Source organism: Adiantum capillus-veneris, chromosome 10, assembly GCF_014529385.1.
Source record: "Adiantum capillus-veneris isolate H3 chromosome 10, ASM1452938v2, whole genome shotgun sequence".
In the NCBI taxonomy this organism is placed as follows: Eukaryota; Viridiplantae; Streptophyta; class Polypodiopsida; order Polypodiales; family Pteridaceae; genus Adiantum; species Adiantum capillus-veneris.
In genome coordinates this window covers 151756966-151778187 of record NC_140940.1, presented here as the reverse complement: position 1 = coordinate 151778187, position 21222 = coordinate 151756966, and the positions used below count along the sequence as shown (strand labels likewise).

General features: G+C 40.8%; 1 pseudogene; it reads right to left on the bottom strand.

The window, feature by feature from the left end:
* The window catches only part of LOC147449879 (uncharacterized), a 40460-nt pseudogene extending 25208 nt beyond the window's left edge, over positions 1-15252 (bottom strand).
* Between the last annotated feature and the right edge of the window lie 5970 nt (positions 15253-21222).

Below are 21222 nucleotides of genomic sequence, written 5' to 3'. Positions count from 1 at the left end.
GATTTAAAGACTCCACTTGTGCTACAAAATTCCTGGACAAAAACTCCTTAGGATTATGGTTAAATCATTCAAAAGCATAAAGAGATTTACAATGTCTCTATGAACAAAGTGTCATAGAAAGTAGAGAAGGATGAGAATTTATACAAATTTGCAATCTTCTCTATGCTCTCTTTATTAAGACAAGCTCTGAATAGCTCCCTATCTTCTTTGTTGAAAGCGAAAGGAAGACTATCAATAAGACGCAAATGAGGGAAAAATTCACCAAATGTGAGTCTATGAAGCATGAACTCTGGCTGCAAGTTTCCTGAAGAGTCTTCCTCAATGGTGAAATGCACTCGCCAAACGCCAAATTTCACTCTATTTACCAATCTTAGGGCACACACTAGTTGGATGAATGCGCGGTCTTCCTTAGTGCCCAACAACAAGAGGAAAATGGAATCAACGCGTAGGACCTTCCGTCTTAACTTCACCACCCTCTTGTTATGAGGGAGACGCCTTACTACTTGCTCCTGCAACTCAATTGGTAATAGAGCTAGATCTCTAAGGATTGAACTTTCATTGCACACACATTCCCAGTTAGAACAAATGATCGTTTTTTTGTTTCTTGTAACAACTTGGACAAAGAAAAAACAAACATACACACTACTTTGCCGGGCTGCACTTCATTTTAAAATAAAATGAACACATGTACATCAAAAGAAGTGTGGTAGTTGATGAGAGGTAGAATGACAGGGTTTGGTGATGCAAGAATTTCTCCTGCTCTTTGGGCACCAAACATGAACACCATTCGTTATTGAAAATGGATCTTTCTACTAATTGCAACGTTTATTCTAATGTGTGGAGTAAAATGAAAGGGAAAAACCTCTATTCCTGGGCCATTATCCATGGACTATGCATGTCCTAATGCTTAAAACAAAACAAAAATATAGACGTGCAAACTAAGGTCGTACCTAATGAGAGGCAAAATAAAAGGATTTACTGAAACGTTTATCTCGGCCAACCTAAGAGGACCTAAAATTCTACGAATGACACGTTGAAATTGCAACTTAGTACTAACAATTATGTGTACCTTTTGCCTTGCAATGGGAATGAAGGGATCATACAAATCTTCGTGATTCATGCAAACTACTTGACTATGCTAAAGGTTGATTCTACACAAAAATACACAAGCCGTCCTCAGTGGGGGCACCAATTTGAGGCGGTCCGGGGCGGGCAACAAGAAGAGTGGCCTCTAGACACCCTTCAAGGCTCCCGTGCTGCTCAATGGGGCTGGGGCACAACACAACACAAACCAAAACAACAAACCCACCGCCAAATCCCAACTACACAAGGGCACCACCTAGTTTAAGAGCGAACTAGGACGCAAAAGAGGAGAATCGTTAGAGCAACCCACAAACAAGCAAGGAATTTACACTAACCCTAACACCAATGGAATACTCTCACACACTAAAACACGAGAGAGAGAGAGAGAGAGAGAGAGAGAGAGAGAGAGAGAGAGAGAGAGAGAGAGAGAGAGAGAGAGAGAGAGAGAGAGAGAGAGAGAGAGAGAGAGAGAGAGAGAGAGAGAGAGAGAGAGAGAGAGAGAGAGAGAGAGAGAGAGAGAGAGAGAGAGATAGTGATCGGGCTGCTTTGAAACGTATCGGCGATGATCAAGCAAACACAATTATATATTTAAGAAAGAGAGAGAAAGGGGGAGGGGGTGCTTGTTGCATTAATACCTTCTTACAAATCTGTCATGACAAATCAAAGTGAGATTAGTACTTGTTCAACATAGCTTGCATAAATTTCACCACAACACATCACAAGAAAAGCCACCCCAATCACTGTCTTAAGGCCAGGGGAGTCCTCTCCACCCTGTCGCCCTCTTACAGTATGTGGGATTTATGGCTAGATTGATGACAACACCAGAGACAAGCTATCAAGAACTTAACAAAAAAAAAACACCAAGACACTTACGCATCATTGTTGTCCATTACTTCACGTTGGAAGGGAGACAAAGTATCCAAGCTTAGTCCAAATCCACCCTCCTTGATTCAGCGAATGTTGGGCTTACACTAGTAGGAGAAATGATAGATTTCCTACTCTCAATTGAATGATCACTCTCTCTCTTACAATGGCATAGATTTCCCTTGCTAATCCCCTATTACAACACATGCATAAGACAATGAGCTTCCACTCAAGAGCTCCTTCTAGAGAGGTTGAGCTTGGCTTCTCAAGCTATAGCATAGTGCTCTTGCTTATGGCTCCCCCCTTTTATGCTAGCTACACCCTCCTTTTATAGCAATTTTGAAGGCTAGGGTTACTCCTCTAACCATGGTTGGGTTAGATTTTCAGCAATTTATCTAATTTCTTTTGCTTGGAATTATCAAGAAGTTGGTGGGGAAAGAGAGAGGAGAGAAATGGAGGTGATAGGACTTTTCATAGTGGGTTAGTGTTAGTAGAGTTAGTATTAATTTACAAATGGAATTGAATATTTACAATGGGAGTATCCATGTAGGATACAAATAAGGAAGAAAAACTCTTAAGAGGTAAGAAAAGGTGGATTTCTTACAAGGTTGATGCTCCAAGTGTCTTGAGTAGGGCCAATTTTGACGCTTGTTGACGGTCCACTAGCTTTGACGGTACATTTTTTCTCCACTCTTGACCTTCCTTGAGAGACAAGGTAATTGAAGCTGAGTAATCAACCACCATGATGCTGTCTTTTAAGAGAAGAGGCTGAATTTTGTGGTTTTTTGATAGATATGGGTAATTTGGAGGAGGAAAAATGAGACTAGGTGGTCAATTTTGGAATGGAATTGTGTGTGGGAGGTATGAGTTCACCATGGTTTCTCTTATTCTTCAAGGTTGAGGAGAAGGTGAGTAGTGTGCAGAGAGGAGTGGTGAGAGAGATGGGGATGATGAGTGGAGAAGTGTGTGTGAAAGAGGAAAATGATAAAGTGGAAGAGAGAGTGTGGCTGCATAGCATGGGAAAACTGGGGTCCACTAAAAAAATCATAGCTCACATCTGGTAGCTCCAAAAATCATGAAAAAATTTGGGGTGATTATTCAGAGCGTGGGCTACATTTTCTCTTTTCACCACCACTCCAAATTCAGAGTGGAAATAGGTGCCAAAATTCTCACCAAAAAGCCTGTATTTTAGGCCTGCAAAAGTCTTTTAGTGGTCCCCTCCTTTGTTGAATTTGTACAATGCATCCAAGAGTGAGCCCCTCCTTTGTCATATTATAATACAAAGCATTCAAGTTGCCCTTGACCCATGCATGGAGGAGGATTATTGGTGAAATAAGAAATATATACATGGTGGGACTAGTGTATGGACTATTCATGGACTTTAGCTCAATGAGCACATGGTGTTAGAATAATGAGTAAAAATAATAATAAAAATATGGAGGAGTTATGGATATGGAAAGATATTGGAATCATATGATATGGTCCCTCCTTGAATTATTTTGGGTAAAAGAGGAAAATGTATGCAAGTAAATAATATAATAAAAGTAACCAATGAGTAGAAATCAATTTTTTGTTTTCACGAGGGTGAGGGTGAAAATGTGGGAGTGATTTGTATAAAGGAAAAATATGAGGTTAGAGTATGTACATATTGGCAAAAAAATAAAATTATGGTGTAAGAGGATGAAAGAAGGTGTACATAGGTTTAATAAAACACACACCTAAGTAGAAATATTTAAATAAAATACCAAAATAATTATAAAAAATCCCTATATTTAGGCCATATATACAATGAAATATTTACACACAAAGAGGCCATAGTATACTTTTATTTTTATTTATTTTTTTAATTTTTTTTTTGGCTCACTTAGCCCAGTGACTAGCTAGCTGAGGGTTTTTAAGAAGATATGGGAAAAGTCACGTGACTCACGCACGCCTATGTACAGTGAAATGGTAGGGATAGCCACAGTGTTTGGGTGATTTTGGTAGGGTGAGGTAACTCACTGTGGCAATTACAAAGAGCCGAAAAAACGACTATCAGCGTATGATGTCTCACTATGTGATTTTGGCACCTCAGGGCTTCAACCACCAAACAGAAGTGTTCTACATGCCATTTGAAAGTAATCCACCAAGTTTTATCCAATTTGGATCATAAAATCCATTTCCCTTTCAAAATTTTGCCAAGAGCCTGAATTGGACTAAACTGGCCAAAACTTGACCAAATGGGATCCAAACTCAAATCCAAGCATATGACACTCATGTATACACTATCAGCTACAAGCACAACCAATATGAAGTCATTCTGACACAAAAGACATCATACACGTATGATGTCTCAAGCATGTTTTTTAGCCCAGTTGGCATATTTTTTCACCTACATTGCATCCTTAGGCCCTGAATAGCTCATGTTTCAATTTTCAAGTCATTTGAATAGTTAAAAGCTTCATTTCGGCTTTCAGTACTAAAAAGGCGCTAACTTCTGAAATTGGAGTTACAGGATCCATGGATTCCGCTAAGTCATCGGCAACTAAGAGAAAAAGACCAACCATCAAGGATGCTCTTGCAGAAGCAGAACCTTTTGATATTCCAACAGAAACCCTCAAGCCAACCAAGACTTGGGTGGAGGAAGCAGTACTAGAAAAAGAGGGAATAAAGATCTACCAGGGGACTTTCAAAGATCCTCAAGGGCAATCGGTCGATGTGCCTATGATCCCACGAGAATTAGTGGATTATAGCAGATCAGAGAACATCAGCAGATACCTGGAAAAGGCTGACTTACACAGGTTCTTCACCTCGAGACCATCGGGTGTAGACACAAGAAGAGTGTATGAGTTGGCAACATCCATTCAGAAGGATGGGAAAGCCACGTTGACAGCCATGGATGGAGAAACAGTTGAAGTACAGATCACTCCACAGCTCATTGCAGATGCATTGAAGCTGCACAACAAAGGGAGTTCTGTCAGAGAAAGAAGGGAGGCCATAGAGGTCTATGGATCAAAGAAACAAAATACAACCTACGGAGATATGGCAGATCAACGAGCTGCAACCCTTTGCCGATTATACAACCAGTTTTTCCATGTGTGCAGTAAAAGACCACAGAAGTATACTACACCACCCCATGCCATTGCGACAACCATCACATGGGCACTGAAGAGCAACGTGCCAAAAGAGGTGAATTATGCTCAATACATCCACGAGCAAGTAATCGCCATGCACAACCAGAAACCAAAGTACATAGGAGGAGGAGAAATCCTAACAAGAATAGCTTATGAAGCTATTGGAGCTAGAGATCAAGGGCCACGGATTCCCTCCCAGAATGAGTGGCTTAGAGAAGCCGATGAGGAGGAAGAACAGCAAGAAGTATCCAAGAGGGCGTCCACAAGAGCACGCCGAAAACTAGAAATAGTTTCAGAACATGAAGAGGCTGTGGACGAGCCGCTCAAGAAGAAAGCGAAGAAGAAGGCCGATCCCAAGCAAACCAAAAGTCAAAAAGCCGCAAGAATGGAAAGGCTGGTAGAGCAATTTAGAGCGGAAAGAGCTCTAAAGGGGGACTTCGAAGAAATGTGGGTGCCGGACCCCAGTAAAGTCGGAACCAGCTCAGCCAGGCCACATGTTGATCAATATGATCAATATATTAGAGCTTATGAGGAGTCGGAGGCCATAATTGAGCAGCAACCTGTCGAGCCTTATACTGAAGAGGAAGTACAACTTTTAAAAGCTGAGCTGAAAAAGGACGACAAGGGGAAGAAGAAAGTAGATGAGTCTACTGAACCTCAAGAGAAAGACGGGCAAGCAAACAAAGGGAAAGCCAAGATGACTGAGGACAATCAGCCCTCTTCTACTGTTGTACCAAGCCCGAAGAAGATGGAAATTATTGTGGAGGAAACCACAATAGAAATAGAAACAGAAATTATGGAAAAGCCAGAGGCCAGGACCAAGGAAAAGGAGATAGATCTAGTTCAGCAAAAGAAAGATGATTATGAGGATCTGGTAGCGATCGGATACAGTGAAGAAGAGGCCCTGGAGGCAGTTTATGGGATATCCCTACGGAAACAAGATGATCGGAAAGGGACGAAGGAAAAGACAAAGGGTACAATGGAGAGTAAAGAGAAAATGGACGAGCCGAAGCCATTGGAGGTGGTGGCAGAAAGAGCTGTCAAGTTGACAGATGAAGATGAAAAAGACATGCACATGGTGCATGAACTGCTCAGCAAGATTAAAGAAAGATCCAGAGCAAAGGAAGTAGCACTTGAGACAGCAAAACAAAAGGAAGCAGAGTTGCAGAAGAAGTTAGAGAATGCTATGACTGAATCTGAAAGTCATAAAGCATCACTCTACGACGCCGAAAACGAGAGAGACGGCTTGATACTCCAACTAGCCGAAGCTTCAAGAGAGGTAACAAGTTCACAGGAAGCAAAGGAGAGAATAGAAGATGAGCTGGAGGCAGCCAAGGATGAGCTCATTGAGCTAAGGGAAAGAGTCGAACTTCAAGAAAGGACAATCACGAGACTCAGGACCACCCCTAGAGCTAGCAGAGCAGGAACAGAACAAGAGGGAAACCTCGTACCAGCTCTGGAAGAGCAGGTCAGAAGTTTGCAAAGAGAGCTGAGGTTAGAGCAAGTACAAAGATTGCACATGGCGGAGGGATCATTGGCTGCAGAGGAGAGGTTCACATCAGAAAACCAAACACTAAGGACAGAAAATGAGACCCTCCGCAAACAGCTCCAAGACCTCCAAGAGCAACAAAGAAGAGAAACAGAGCCACCACAAGAAGAAGCAGGGGGAGCAGCCATAGAGCTACCTGAAACTGGAGAGGCAACCACAATTGAAGATCCAGCCCCAGTTCAAGAAGTGGCCTCGACTTCAGGAATCTCTGAAGAAGAAGAACAAAGGCTCCAGGACCAAATAGAAAAGTCAACAGAGGAAAGTGCCAAGGCGGAAATGGAATGGGAAAGGAGACTCCTCATCTCCATTAGACTTCAAGGTTTAGACACAAAAGTGCTCCATGAAGAGTGGATGCAACCCAGCCTGCCTTTCCCTCTGATGAAATTTGAAGTGATAAAGACGAAAAAGAGAATAGAGGAGGAGCAGTATGTCGCTCTTTACGAAGGCGCCATCACAAAGGATGAACAATCAAAGAAGATTGTAGATTCTCAACCTAGATGGAGGAAAGGTTGGCTGAACAAATACCCAGCCTACCTCATCTACTTGGTAGAGGCTCCAAAGGAGATTCGGGAGGATGCAACCTTCTGCCTGGTGCCAAGAGTCAGAAGCTGGAAAGAGCATGGCAGGATTGCAGAAAAGAAGCCAAATTGGCTTAATTACCCAAGGATGCCAGGACCAAAGGAAGGAGAGAGAATAGGTAAAGCCTACATGGTGAAAACCCTAACGGGCACCATCAAACTCTTTACTGGCTCTCCTGACCTTTCGTGTCAGATGCTAAAGAAAATCTGCAGGACTCTCTTAGCATGCATTGAAGTGTTCGCGCCAGATAAAGCCACGACCTCGAGTCTACTATCGACGGCCGACACAGTGACGGATATGATGTATGATCTTTCATTGCAACCATCACCAAAGGTGTTACATCTCTTGTACCAAAGAATTATGTTTTTACCTAGCTTCCACATGCAAACATTCGAAGAAGCTTTCTACACCGGCTTTTTCACTCACGAAAGCAAAATATTTGGCCCAACCTTGACCATCGGCAACCTACGCTACGAATCACATTTGCAGATGCTCAAGACGACAGGACTCTATTGATCAAGCCTAAAAGTCATGTCAGGGACGACATGAACGCGGAGGGGGGGAGTGTTAAGCCAGCAGAGGATCACACCCGCATTTTTGCTCACACCCATCATTTTGTAACCATTGATTGTAATAAATGTCTTTCCGACATTAATTTTGATTTGAGCCATTCATTAAGTAACGGGACTCAATTGAGTTTCCAGCTTGTAATCCCGAAGTAATTTCACCTGTTGATGTAAATAATTAGAGATGTTCTCACCTCCAAAGCGGAGGTATATAAGCCAAAGTTTTGTAACCTAAGAGAATTCAATTATTAATCAAAGTGAGTTTTTGAGCGCCGTGACTGTGTCTGAGAGAGAGAGAGAGAGAGAGAGAGAGAGAGAGAGAGAGAGAGAGTCTTATCTCCTTGCTACGCGAGCTACGGGACCGCCATTGGAGAAGCGACACCGCCATTGTGTTAGCAACGGTGAGAGCTACGCACAGATACCAAGAGTGCGCGCTATCGGCTTCTACATGTGGTAAGTTCCTACGAGCTTCGGTGTGAGTTTTCTTCCAACTCGTGTGTCGGAATAGAGCGTGCAACATATCTATAGAACCACAACGAGTAGAGCTACACATTAGTATCATCGGGGTCAAGTTTCGGTCACCTGTATTTTTCGACCTGTCTTCATACGCGTTTACCGCACGGAGTGGTTATAGGTTGATTTTACAGTTCAAGTCTTTAGGGTGTTGTTCTTACCTAGTGTATAGACTTCCCCTTGAGTTTGAGATCGATTCAATGATTCTAGATCCTGTTTCGTATAGCATTCGTTCGTAGTACGGATTTCAGTCACTTGCGTGTTTTAGAACTTAGATTTGATTTCCTTAGTAGTGATTGTCATTAGAAGGTCGAGTAGGTGATTTGACACCCACCTAGTTGTTTCCATGCGCCTGCGGGTCAAGCTTCGTCCTCGTCTGACAAATTCTGTTGTTGGTTGAGTTCTCGCTATTTAGCTTCCGCTAGCGGCGTAACCGCCTTAACACAAGCTCTTGCTTCGCAATCAAAGAGTGAGTGCCCCCAAGAACCCAATATGTATGGGACTCAGCATTGGCCTTTACCCAATAATGTTTTGTAGGACACTGTTGTCTATCCACCAAAGCAAGCAAAGGTAACACAATGGCATTTGGCTTGTTTTTAATTTGGCTTGCACGAACATCTAAGGGTCGTTTTCCTGTGGAAGAATCCGCAGGTGGACGTTCAATTACACTTATGGGCATAAATATGGACAAAGGATCTACCATGTTATTTTGTTTAACCCTTTCTCTCAAAACATTTAAAGAGCTTGAACCTCTTGTATCAGGTGAAGAGACACCAGGACCAGATGGAACAATCTCTGATTCAGGAAGAAACTTAAACTCTTTTGGTTTACCTGACTTTTTGCTTTGTTTATTTCTTGTAGCAAGGGTTTGCATCATTGTTGAGGGGGGCATGTCCCTTTGAACCTCTTCATCACTAGAAGAGCTTGAATCTTCTTCCTCCTCTCCTCTTCTTCTATGTAGTCGCTTGAAGATGTCTTCTCTAAGCCAAAAAAGCTCTCCATCACTTCAGTATAGGCTCTCCCAAATGTCTACAACCATAAACAATGAAGTTCCTTGAATATTTCAAGCTAAAACACAAAAGATAAAAAAGAAACAATAAAAATTTAATTCTTACCAAGCCTCGTGTTTGCATGGCATCAATCATCAAGTCTCTTGTGCTTACAGAATTCACTTCAGTGATCTCAAAGTCTTTCAATAGAATAAGAACAGCAAGGAGACTTGAGTCTTTACACTGAACAAGAAAATAGATCCTGTTGTTTCCTTTCTGCTCTTGTACTTTATCGATGCGCCTAGCAAGATTAAACTTATTGACATCACTTGAAGGTCCTTTATGTTTCGTAACAATTAAAAAAGGCAGTTGTTGAATCAATCAAGTGCTTTTGATCCCCATGACACCCAATGCATGTTCGAATTAGAGTTGTAGAGAAACACACACAGCTTGGAGAAGACGAAGGAATCTCAAGGCACACACTGGAGAGTGTATTACTTAGTGTGCAATGGAAAGATAGATAGCCCTAGAGTGATGGGCGTATATACAATGCTCGGGGGAAAAAACCTCCTAAAGAGGGAAAAAATGCCCCGGCGGTCCTAGTGTGTTCACACACATCACTACCACATGTATATGGTAACAAATCGCCCCTGGAGTGATGCGGTGAACGAGAGCTGGCACATGAGTAAAGGGAAGTGCCATGCCCTAAGGACATGATCAGTCCACAAAGGGGAGTAAGCCCAAAGCTTTGCGGAAAGCTTCAAGCTTCTCACGAGACAATGCCTTTGTGAAAAGATTTGCAAGGTTGTTCTGTGTTGGCACATAAGCCAAGCTGATCTCTCCTGCTTAGAGCCTCTCCGTCACATAGTGGTAATGCACCTCAATGTGATTTGTGCAATCATGAAAAATTGGGTTCCTCGCAACTTCCAATGCGCTCTGATTGTCAATGTAGATAGTGTTGGCAGTGTCCTGTCCAACACCCAAATCAACCATAAGGCGTCTGAGCCATACACACTCAACCGTAGCTGTGAAGACTTCCCTGTACTCAACCTCACAACTCAAAGTGGCCACAGTAGGTTGCTTCTTGCTCAACCATGATATACATGAACTGCCAAGCATGAAACAAAAACCACTTGTGGACACTCTCGTGTCAAAACAACCAGCCCAATTTGAGTCCGAAAAAGCATGTAAGTCTTGCGGCAATGATCCCCCCTTGGGATAAAACAAGCAAAGATGTAAAGTGCCACTAAGGTAGCGGAAAATCCTCTTGACAGCCTGCCAATGCTTAGACCTTGGGCTATGCATAGATTTGCTGACCTGTGAGATTGCAAACTGAATATCCGACCTCGTGTTGCATACATAAATGAGGCAGCAAACAATAGTTTGATAAAGAGTGACATCAGCAAGATCACCAGCATCATGTAGACTCAACTTCAAACCTGTTTCCATGGGAGTGGCAATAGGTATGCAATCCTCAAGTCCAAACTTACATAGAAATGTCTCTATGTAACTTTTCTGACACAAGGCAATACCACCATCACACTGCTTAAACTGTATACCCAAGTAATGATGCAACAGCCCCAAATCTTTCATCTTGAAAGTAGCATTCAAAATAGCCTTAAATTCAGAAATATGTCTCTCATTTGGTCCAGTGATCAGCAAATCATCAACATAAAGAACCACAATGAGAAGTACATCACCCTCACGCTTTACATACAATGTGCTTTCTGTTGGACTGTTACGAAAGACTTGTTTGACCAAATGAGTGTCAGCTTTCTCATACCAAGCACGAGGAGATTGCTTCAACCCATACAAAGCCTTGTTACATTTGTACACTTTTTCCTCTTGTCCTTTTATGACAAGACCGCGAGGTTTCGTTACAAAAACTTCCTCAAATATGTCACCATTCAAGAAAGCAGTAACAATGTCTGATTGATGTACATCCCAACCAAAATGAGCTGCCAATGCACATAGAAAACGCAAAGTAGTCATACGACAAGTGGGAGCAAAAGTCTCTTCATAATCTATGCCTTTTTGCTGTGCATAACCCTTTGCAACAAGTCGAGCCTTATGGGGATCAATCTCACCATCCGGCTTGCGTTTCAACTTGTAAACCCACTTTGTACCAATGGCCTTTTTGCCAGGAGGCAGATCACATAAAGTCCATGTGTCATTTTCTATGAGTGCATCATATTTTGATTGCATGGCAGCCATCCAATTTTCTGAATTCTGTGCTTCATCAAAAGACAGAGGCCCCTCAACATCATGTAAGCTAGACACAGCCAAAGCATAACAATCTGATGCATAAGATGCATGGCGAGAGCCTAAACAGGTACGACTAGACAAAGGTGCATCCAATTTACTGTCACGCAAAGTGTGCACCAACCATTTTGGCATACCTCTAGCCTGCTCATTTTCAGCCCTTTCCTCATCAAGTACATCATGTACATCTGCATCAGTAATAGGCTGATCTAGAAATTTTTTAGAAACCCCCATAGGCTGTACATTTGCCTCATTGGAACTTACATTCGTATTTCCACCACTGAAAAGACGCAACAAAGTGTCATAAATGTCCTGTGAGCTTACATTACTGTCTCTAGTACATGATAGCAAGGGCTGAACACAATCTTCCACAAACACTACATCCCGAGAAACCAGAATACGTTTTGTTTGTGGATGATACAACCTCTTACCTTTGCTTTCAGCACTATAACCAACAAAAATACATTTGAGAGCCTTATCATCCAATTTTATGCGTTGCACTTGTGGCACCAAAGCATATGCCAAACAGCCAAAAACACGCATGTGCTCAATAGAAGGCTTTCTATCATGCCATGCTTCATATGGAGTAATAGACTACAAAGCTTTCGTAGGACACCTGTTAAGTACATAAGTGGCACACGATGGCCTCAAGCCAAAAAGAATGCGACAAAGCTTGACTTTTGACCATACATCGTGCCATTTCCGTGAGTGACCTGTTTTTCCTCTCAGCAACACCATTTTGCTGAGGTGTATAAGTCAATGTACATTGGTTTTTTATCCCTCGACTAGCCAAAATGCATTAAATTCATGAGACATATACTCCCCCCCTCGATCAGAACGGAGGGTGCCCATAGTACATTTCGAGACATTTTCAACCATAGCCAGAAATTTTTTGAAGCACATAAAAACTTCGGACTTCGCTTTAAGCGGAAATACCCATGCATGCCTGGAGTAATCATCAATGAAAGTCACGAAGTACAGGTAATTGCCCAAGGAGGGAGTTTGCATGGGCCCACAAACATCACTATGCACAAGCTGCAACCTGCATGTAGCCTGAACTGAACCATCCTTTGGAAACTTAAAACGTTGCATCTTACCCAAAATATAGCCTTCACAAACATGTTTGACAGGTGCTTCAAGAGGCGGCAAAGAAGCAACCATATCTGATTTTTGCAAACGTAGCAAACTGGCAAAATTCAGATGACCAAAACGTGCATGCCAAAGTTTTGCATCTGAAATAGCCCTCAAATCTGCAACAGCATTTGAAAAATTTTGTCCACACTTGTCATACAAAGTGAGCTTATACAGCCCACGACACAAAAGGCCAGATGCAACAATTTCATCACCAAAACTGAGATCATGAACTGTACATCTGTCATCCACAAATTTGACTACAATTCCAAGTCTAGCAAGTGCGGATACAGACAAGAGATGCTTCTTGATTGTAGGTACATAAAGTGCATCAACAAGTGTGAAAGAAGTGCCATTAGCAGCAGTAAGCACAATCTTTCCAACTCCCTGAACTGGATAAGAGGCATTGTTGGCACAAGTGACAGAATTCATTTGAGGGACAGACTCGAGAGAGGTAAACAATTCACGATGTGAGGTAATGTTCTTTGTAGCACCACTGTCGAAATACCACACACGTGAATTTGCAGCAAAACTGACAAGCATGCATCATGGACATCAGGATTGTAAGTGCACTCTACACTAAAAGCCCATTTTGCATCAACATCAACATCACAGTCTCCTTTCACAGAAGACTCAACAATGGATGCATTTGTAGTGGAACCAACATTTGCAGTGGAACCACCTTCTTTCTTCTTAGCCTCTTTGGCCTTCAACTTAGGACACGACTTGATCAAGTGATCATTAGCTTTACAATAATGGCAACGCATCTTCTTTTTGCCCTTATCACCAGACTTTCCAGACGAATTGCTGCCAGCAGAAGCATTAGGAACATAATTTTTTCCACTCGCAGCAGAACCATAAGAAATGGCTGCATTACTGTTACCACCCTTTCTTTGAGAAGCAATAAAATCCTGTTCAACTGCACGCTGCCTAGTCCTGTTTTTTCTAGAAAGTGACTCTTGCAACAGCAATGTGCATAATGCATCAAACTTGACAACTTCAGGATTTCCTTGGGTCATCAATATCCAAGTACTAGCAAAAGTCTGGTAGGAATTTGGTAAGGCATCAAGAACAGTCTGCACAAGGGAACTGTCTGAAATGACTTCACCTGCAGAAATAATTTGCTCATTGATATCCTTAACATTAGCAAGGAAAGTGTCCATATCATCTTCCTCATGCATAATCTTCGACTCCAGCTCTTTACGCAACAAAGAAATTTTAGCCTCATTGCGGCTTGCATAAAGACCTGCTAGAATATCCCAAGCCTGTTTTGCAGATTTTGCTGAACGGATGTGAGGAACAATGGTGCGCTTCACAGACAACGCAATCAATGCATGAGCCTGCACATCCTTTATATCCCAACAAGCTTGTTCTGTGGTAGGCAAAACAACTCTAACAGCAGCAATCTTTGCAGCAAGACCTGCAACATCCTCAACATTGCCTACATCCTCAGAACCAGGACGTACATCAATGCCCTGCACAATGTTCCAGACGCCCTTTGACACAAGAACATGTTGCATCATATAAGCCCAAATAGGGTAGTTGTCCCCATCCAACTTTTCCTCAGCAGCAAACATATTGAACACATTTGTGTTGTTGTTGTCAGCCATGGTAAATGCTGCACATGATGTGAGAACTGCCCGAAAATAGGAGAAACGGAACGGGAACAACCTGTGCTATATAGCACAAACTGTAGAAGACTATAAGGCAACTGTTATGCAGAAAACGGCACTGGCAGAAATTCTGCACAAAATGACGAAATAGCCTATGCAGTACTGCCTGTAGTGGAAACGGAGGCCGAAATGAGCCCAAATCGAAAATCTGAGCAGACCAAGCTCTACGAGCTTGCCTGAAGTACTTGTCGACCTGCGAACGCTCGCCAAAGCTCACTGAAATCGGAGAAAGTGAGCAGGCATGTATTGGAGCAACTAGCGACTAAGCCCAAGAGGACGCAACCTGCTCTGATACCAATTGTTGGAATTAGGGTTGCAGAGAAACACACACAGCTTGGAGAAGACGAAGGAAGCTCAAGGCACACACTGGAGAGTGTATTACTTAGTGTGCAATGGAAAGATAGATAGCCCTAGAGTGATGGGAGTATATACAATGCTCGGGGGAAAAAACCTCCTAAAGAGGGAAAAAATGCCCCGGTGGTCCTAGTGTGCTCACACACATCACTACCACATGTATATGGTAACAATGCAAAATGCCCAAGCGTGCTCATATTTGGGTTTTGCAGGAACATTACCCTAAATATGTGTTTCTTTTGAGCTTTGAAGGGTTATTGCTTTTCCTGAAGGTGTGGGTTCTATACTCTTATCCTTTGGCTCCTTCTGGTGATTCTCTCTAGTGAGCTTAGTCGACGGCTCACGAAGAAATTGTTCTGCAGCAAGAATCTCCTGATGAGAAGAACGAGGAGGACTTCTAAAAAGCTGTGTTGCTTGAAGGCATGGGCTTCGTGGTGCAGGAAATTGCTGAGAAGACATTAATGTACCTGAGTGCCCCCCTGAGCTTGAACCTAGCTGAGGTTGACCGGAAGTTTTCCGCTTTGAAGTCACTTTAAGCCTTTTACTTGCTTGAAATTGTTGTGAGTGAGATGCCATGACCTTCAAAAAAGACACAATCATGACAAAGAAAGATTAGCATATAGGCAAAATAAAGTATAAGAATGCGTTATGATGCCAAGCAATGAAATAAAAGGTGTAGAATCTGGGTTTATAAAGAGCCTCTTTTAGTCATATCAAGAGTGAAATGTAATTTAGAATCCATGAGATGCAACAAGATAAGAGTTTAGGATTGTGGAATCTCCCCACACAGGAAAGTGTTGTGTGCTATCTAGAACTTAGTAGAAAGTAACAAAAACGATGGTTTGGAACTTCATAGTATCTATGGTAAGGATAAATAAACAAATATTTTTACAAACACGTCTAGACTCAAGTGGATTGTAGAATCCATTTGGAATACCAAAGAAGCACGAAGGGGACATAACAATGGAGCATATTGGTCAATGTTAGAAGAGAAAAAATGACAACAGGACGACGGTGAGTGCATACTGCGCGATTTTGTGGCTGTGGCGTGTGTCGAGGCCGACAGTGTTTTGATGGCATGATGGATCTGACATGTGCATGTTCATTCTGGAAAAAATATTTGAGACAACATGCCCTCACCGTTGTCCTGTTGTTGTTTTTTCTCCTTTTGCACCACCAAAGCGCTCTCTTTTTCATCATCTGTGCATGGCTTTTACTGAAAAAAACCAATTGCGTACCTTTTTTCCTGTTTGTGGCTCTAGACGCTATTGCTTCTCTTGTCTTGTCACGTTTGCTAGAGGGGTGTGTCTTTGTACGTTCTTTGCCTTAAACGTTGTAGTTTTTGGATTTCAGAATCCTTTTATTTTTGAAAATCGAATTATAGAATCCACAGTCTCTGTAAAAACGGATTCTGAAATCCACAATTTTCGTAAAAACGATTTTTGGAGACCAAAGTCTCGGTAAAAACGGATTTTGGAATCCACAGCCTCTGTAAAAACGGATTCTGGAATCCACAATCTACGTAAAAACGGATTCTAGAATCCAGAATCTCTGTAACAACGGATTCTGGAATCCAGTTTTACAAAAAATTGGATTCCAGAATCTACTTCATTCATAAAACCGGATTCTGAAATCCACTTTTGCAAAAAATTGGATTCCAAAGTCCATGGACTTAAATTCTAGAATCCTCTTAGTTGGATTCCAGAATCCAGTTTTTGACAACATTGGCTTTTGGAATCCCTCTTTTTAACAAAATTGGATTCTAAAATCCATGTTTCTAAAAATTTGCAATCATAACACTTAAGATTGCACAAAGTTGGATTCCAGAATCCACTTTGATTGTCAAGTTGCATTTCACATGCAATATTGGCCTTAAAAGTTGGATTCTAGAATACAACTTTATCATAGGCTCCAATTCTAAAAGAAGTTATACTACTCTTGTCTTTCTTGAAAAATATTGAACCAATAAGACATGTCTTTTTGTACAATTTAGTTTTTTTAACTGAAAATATTCTAAAAGTTTGTTATTTTATGAAAATAAACAATAGGATCCTGGAATCCAAATTTTTGTTCCACTTTAGATTTTAGTCATTATATTGTGCTTCACTTTTTGAAAAAATTACTTATGAAAAAACGCAGTTTGTTTTAGCACTAAAAAATTTTAAGTGACCTAGTTGTTTTTCACATTTTCTACAATTTAACCTAAAAACGTCAATTTCTAAAATTCAGAATTTTAAAAACTTAAAAATACTAAAACCTTTGAATTAATACTCCAAATATTGAATAATCCAAAAATTCTTGCTTACCTTGAAAAAGGAATTGTTAAAAAGAAGCACAATTGCAAGCGAGTGCGATGAGTGCTCTAGAGCTTGGAATACAACTTTTGCATGTGAAAAATGAGACCTCCGTCCCCTTTTAAAGCCTCTTATTTTTTAATATAATATACTTTTATTATTTTAAAAAATAAATATTATTAAAAATCCTTTATTAAGTCCCCCTTTAGAGCTATTATCATGCAAGTTGGTTCATTTTATTTGTCACACTCTACCAAATGGAGCTTCTAAGTAGTCCTAGTAATGTAGAACCTTTTTGTCCTTCTATGTCACTAACACGTTCTATAAACACAACTTTTCTTGCTAGTGAGGGAACTCCAATTTCTAAAAGGTGCTCAAGAAGAGTTTCTTTTGATGTGGTGGAAGAAGAACTACAGCATCTTCATGGGAATGAAGCAGTTAAAAACACATACCATGAGCAACGACGAACTCAAGGGGTAAGAGGTCAGAGAAAACAACGACTTCTTTCAAGGCGAGAAGTTCGAGCAACATCTAGAGAGTTTTGTTGTGCCAAAAACTGTTTGAGAAGCTTAGGGTTTCAGAAAATCCAACAAGAGCGTAGCAACTTTTTCAACTTAAAGAGGGGTCCACAAAATGTATTCTTGAGGTCATGTATACGTTGCTCCACCTCCTCAACAAAATATGTTGTATCAGATGTTGCTGTTTGCAGAGCGAGTTTCCTGAAGGTATTTGGCATAAGCAATTTAAGAAATCATATCAAATGTGAGCCAAGAAAGTGTTTCTTTAGCATTTAGCACACATGAAACCCCCCAATATTGTTTCCTCAAACAATGGTTGGGAAATTTCATCACCTTTAATGGAGAAGTGGTACCTAACTCAAAATTCACACATCTACCCGACAAATTTACTAAGCAAGAGGTATACAATTTATATGTGGAGTCACAAAAAGATAGTCTAAACTCCACTCTTTTGCTACCATCTTTCTTGCAAATTTGGAGACAAGAATTTCATCATGTTAAAATTCCCAAGAAGAGCAGGATGGGTGTTTGCCAGATATGTGCAGAGTTAAAAGCAAAGCGAGACACAGCAAAGACTACGGAGGAGAAATGTAAGTTATTTTATTTTGGTTAGTTAAATTAAATTACTTCTCTCAAAAATTTCAAAAATCTAACACTCTTCAAACTCTTTTACAGTGCCCATTCTACAAGCATTGAAAATTCACAGGGAGAAGCAAAGTACAGAGCGCCAAAAGCTAGCAAAGCACAGGAAAAAGTGTTTAGAGAAGAAAGACAAATATCTAGGCCTAGTCATCGATGGCATGTATCAAAAGAAAACATTGTTGCCACATTTTATGCATCCTCCAAAGAATCTCAAAGAGGAAAAATTCATCCAGCTTCATGTTGTTGGAGCCTTAGTTTTCAATGGTGTCATGTCATCAAGGATCTTTATTAATTTTCCAAATATTCATAATGATCCTAATTTGACAATCACCATCATTCAAAAAATCATTGAAGAATGGCAAGGTGAACTACCACCTATCCTCTACTTACAACTTGATAACACTAGTAGAGAAAATAAAAACCAAGTTCTCCTTGCATACGAAGATATTCAAAAAAGTGAAGCTTGGGTTTAATTTTTACTAGTGGGACACACACATGACCAAATTGACCAAATGTTTAGCAGGTTCTCGATTAAGTTGGCAAAGAAAATAGCATTTGACCTTTCACAAATGTGTGTCTTGCTGGAAGATGCCTATGTTCCCAAGCCCTCCATTAAAATTGTGGAAGAAACATATGATTTTAGGTCTTTTTCGATTGGTGCCGCCACTAACATGCCATCATTTTCACATCTCAATGATCATAGTTTTCAACGTCAATTTAGAATCAAGCAGGTAGAGGAGCAGACTCTCATGTGGTGTAAAAAATACTCAAACTCTAAAGATTGGTTGCCAGTGGAGGGATTGAAGTTCTTATTGTTTGTTCTCGATTGTGAAATTCAACGAGAAAAGTACATGTTGCTCTTTACAACAAGTGAGACACAAAAAGCTGAGAGGGAAAACCGCCCTATTGATCCTCTACAATGCCTAAATGAGATCAAGGAGACAATACATGGTTCCCAGCAAGCTCTCTAGAATGGTGGGAGAGTTTTTTTACAAAGTAGGTGAAGCTGGTTGAAGAGCTCAAGGATGACACATTTCAACTTGAACATGCATTTGTGTGGCACCATGGTGGTCTTTGCAAAAGGAGTGGTAATGTTGTGGCTAGTGGTGTAAACAATGTGCAGATTTCAGCAAATTTGTTGTATATGAGATAAAAGAGGGCACAATGATTGCAATTCTTGCCACAAACGATGAAAATGATCATCCCTTTTGGCTTGCAAAAGTCACAAAAGTTTTCAGAGAGCATGATGTATTGAATGGCATGGAAGTGCATTGGTACCAAACAACTGCAGAAGATCCATTGAAAGGAAAATATGATCCCGAGATGGTGAAACCAAGCAAAAAGGGAAAAAAACCAGGAAGTTCTCGTCGTGTGGATACACTTAATCTAGAGGATGTGGAAATACTTGTGTATGGGTTTGACTTAAAGAAATCTGGTCACTTACGCAGAACAACCATTGAGATGTTGAAGCAAAAGGTCAAAGATCTCTCCTAGACATTACAAGGGGAATTTTTCTCCTTTTCAATTATTGTAATTTATTTTGTCTTGGAATCATTAATGAAGTGTGAAGGTTTTGTAATCCCTTTAATGTAGTGATTTTTTTAAAGTTTTTTTATTTTGTTCCTTAAGTGAATTTTATAATGTCTGAAAGTGGGTATTTTTTTAAAAACATTGAAGTAAGTCATAAAATAATATGATATTTTTTCAAATAATCTTCAAAATGTGGCCCTTTTATCATGTGTTTTGGAACATTGGACTTGAGTAATCGTTTGCATGTTTTTTTGGTCATTTTTCATGACTTGCTGTTCCAGGGAATGGGGGAAAGTGGCCAGAGGACTAAAAATGAAGCTATGCAGTTGGGTAGCTGAGTGTGGACAGAAAAATGCGCCATCTCCTTCCTTATGAGCCCACGAGCCCCCATAGCCAAGCCTTGAGAGAGCTCCTCTCACCTTTGATACACCTATAGTGGGCTCCCAAAGTTCCGTATGTACCCTCCACTTTCCCTTTCCTCTTCTCATGTGGGGTAATCCCCATGCCACATGGAAACTTCCTCCCAACTCCCTCAAGCCCAACCAATTCCCATCTTCTCCCCCAAGCAGGAGGACCTCTCTGACAACTTTCCCCAAGGCATAACTTACTGCTCCGGTCACCGAATGATGCACCGTAACACACGGCTCGAGGTCCATCATCTTGACTATCTCCAAAAATATAAAAATTCAGCATTTCTAATCTTAGACTCTCAAGTTGGCCCAGTTTCCCTCGTCACGTGCACCCGCAATCACCTTCTAAGTTGAGACCGCCTGCTTTGGATGCTCATAACTCATTATGTACAAGTCTGATTCACAAGCTATAAAGAATGGCTGATTTTTTTATTATTAAAAACCATGTTTTGGAGTCTTGAACAACTGAAGACATCAGAATTCAAGCTTGGAAAAATCACACCTTTGTACATGAATTTTTACATGGTCACATGCAAGACTTGCAAGGCTATGTACATGTATATACATGAGACTAGTGGGCAAGCTTCCTGGCATGACCTAGTGACTTTAAGCTCGTTCAAAAAATTCTTGACATAGCTTGCCAACCCCTCCGAGCCTGCTTGATCATTCATGACAAGCAAAGGTTCCTATGGTGAACAATTGTTGCATCTCATCCCCAGAAACCTCACCTACATCCTTAGATGTTTCCACAGTGTCTTCCTCTATTGATAGCATCTTATCTGTCACAATTGTCATCAAACGTGCCAAGTATTTCTTTAGTCTATAACCATTAACACAATATTTATGTTGTGCACCACTCAAATCGGCCAACTGATATGTGCCATTATCAAATTTGTTCACAACAATAAAAATACCTTCCCATTTGATTTGAAACTTCTTCTAAAAGATATTGTCCAACTTACTATTATATTGCAACACCACATCACCCTTTTCAATTTTCTTATCCTCCACGCATTGATTGACTTTTAGCTGAGCCTTCTTTGACACTTCCTCATAGTAGCTCAAAGCTAAAACTCTGTCCAATTGCAAACATTTTTATATCCAACAACCTTTTCTGCTAAGCATTTGTTTTCTTTTTATCTCCCAATGACA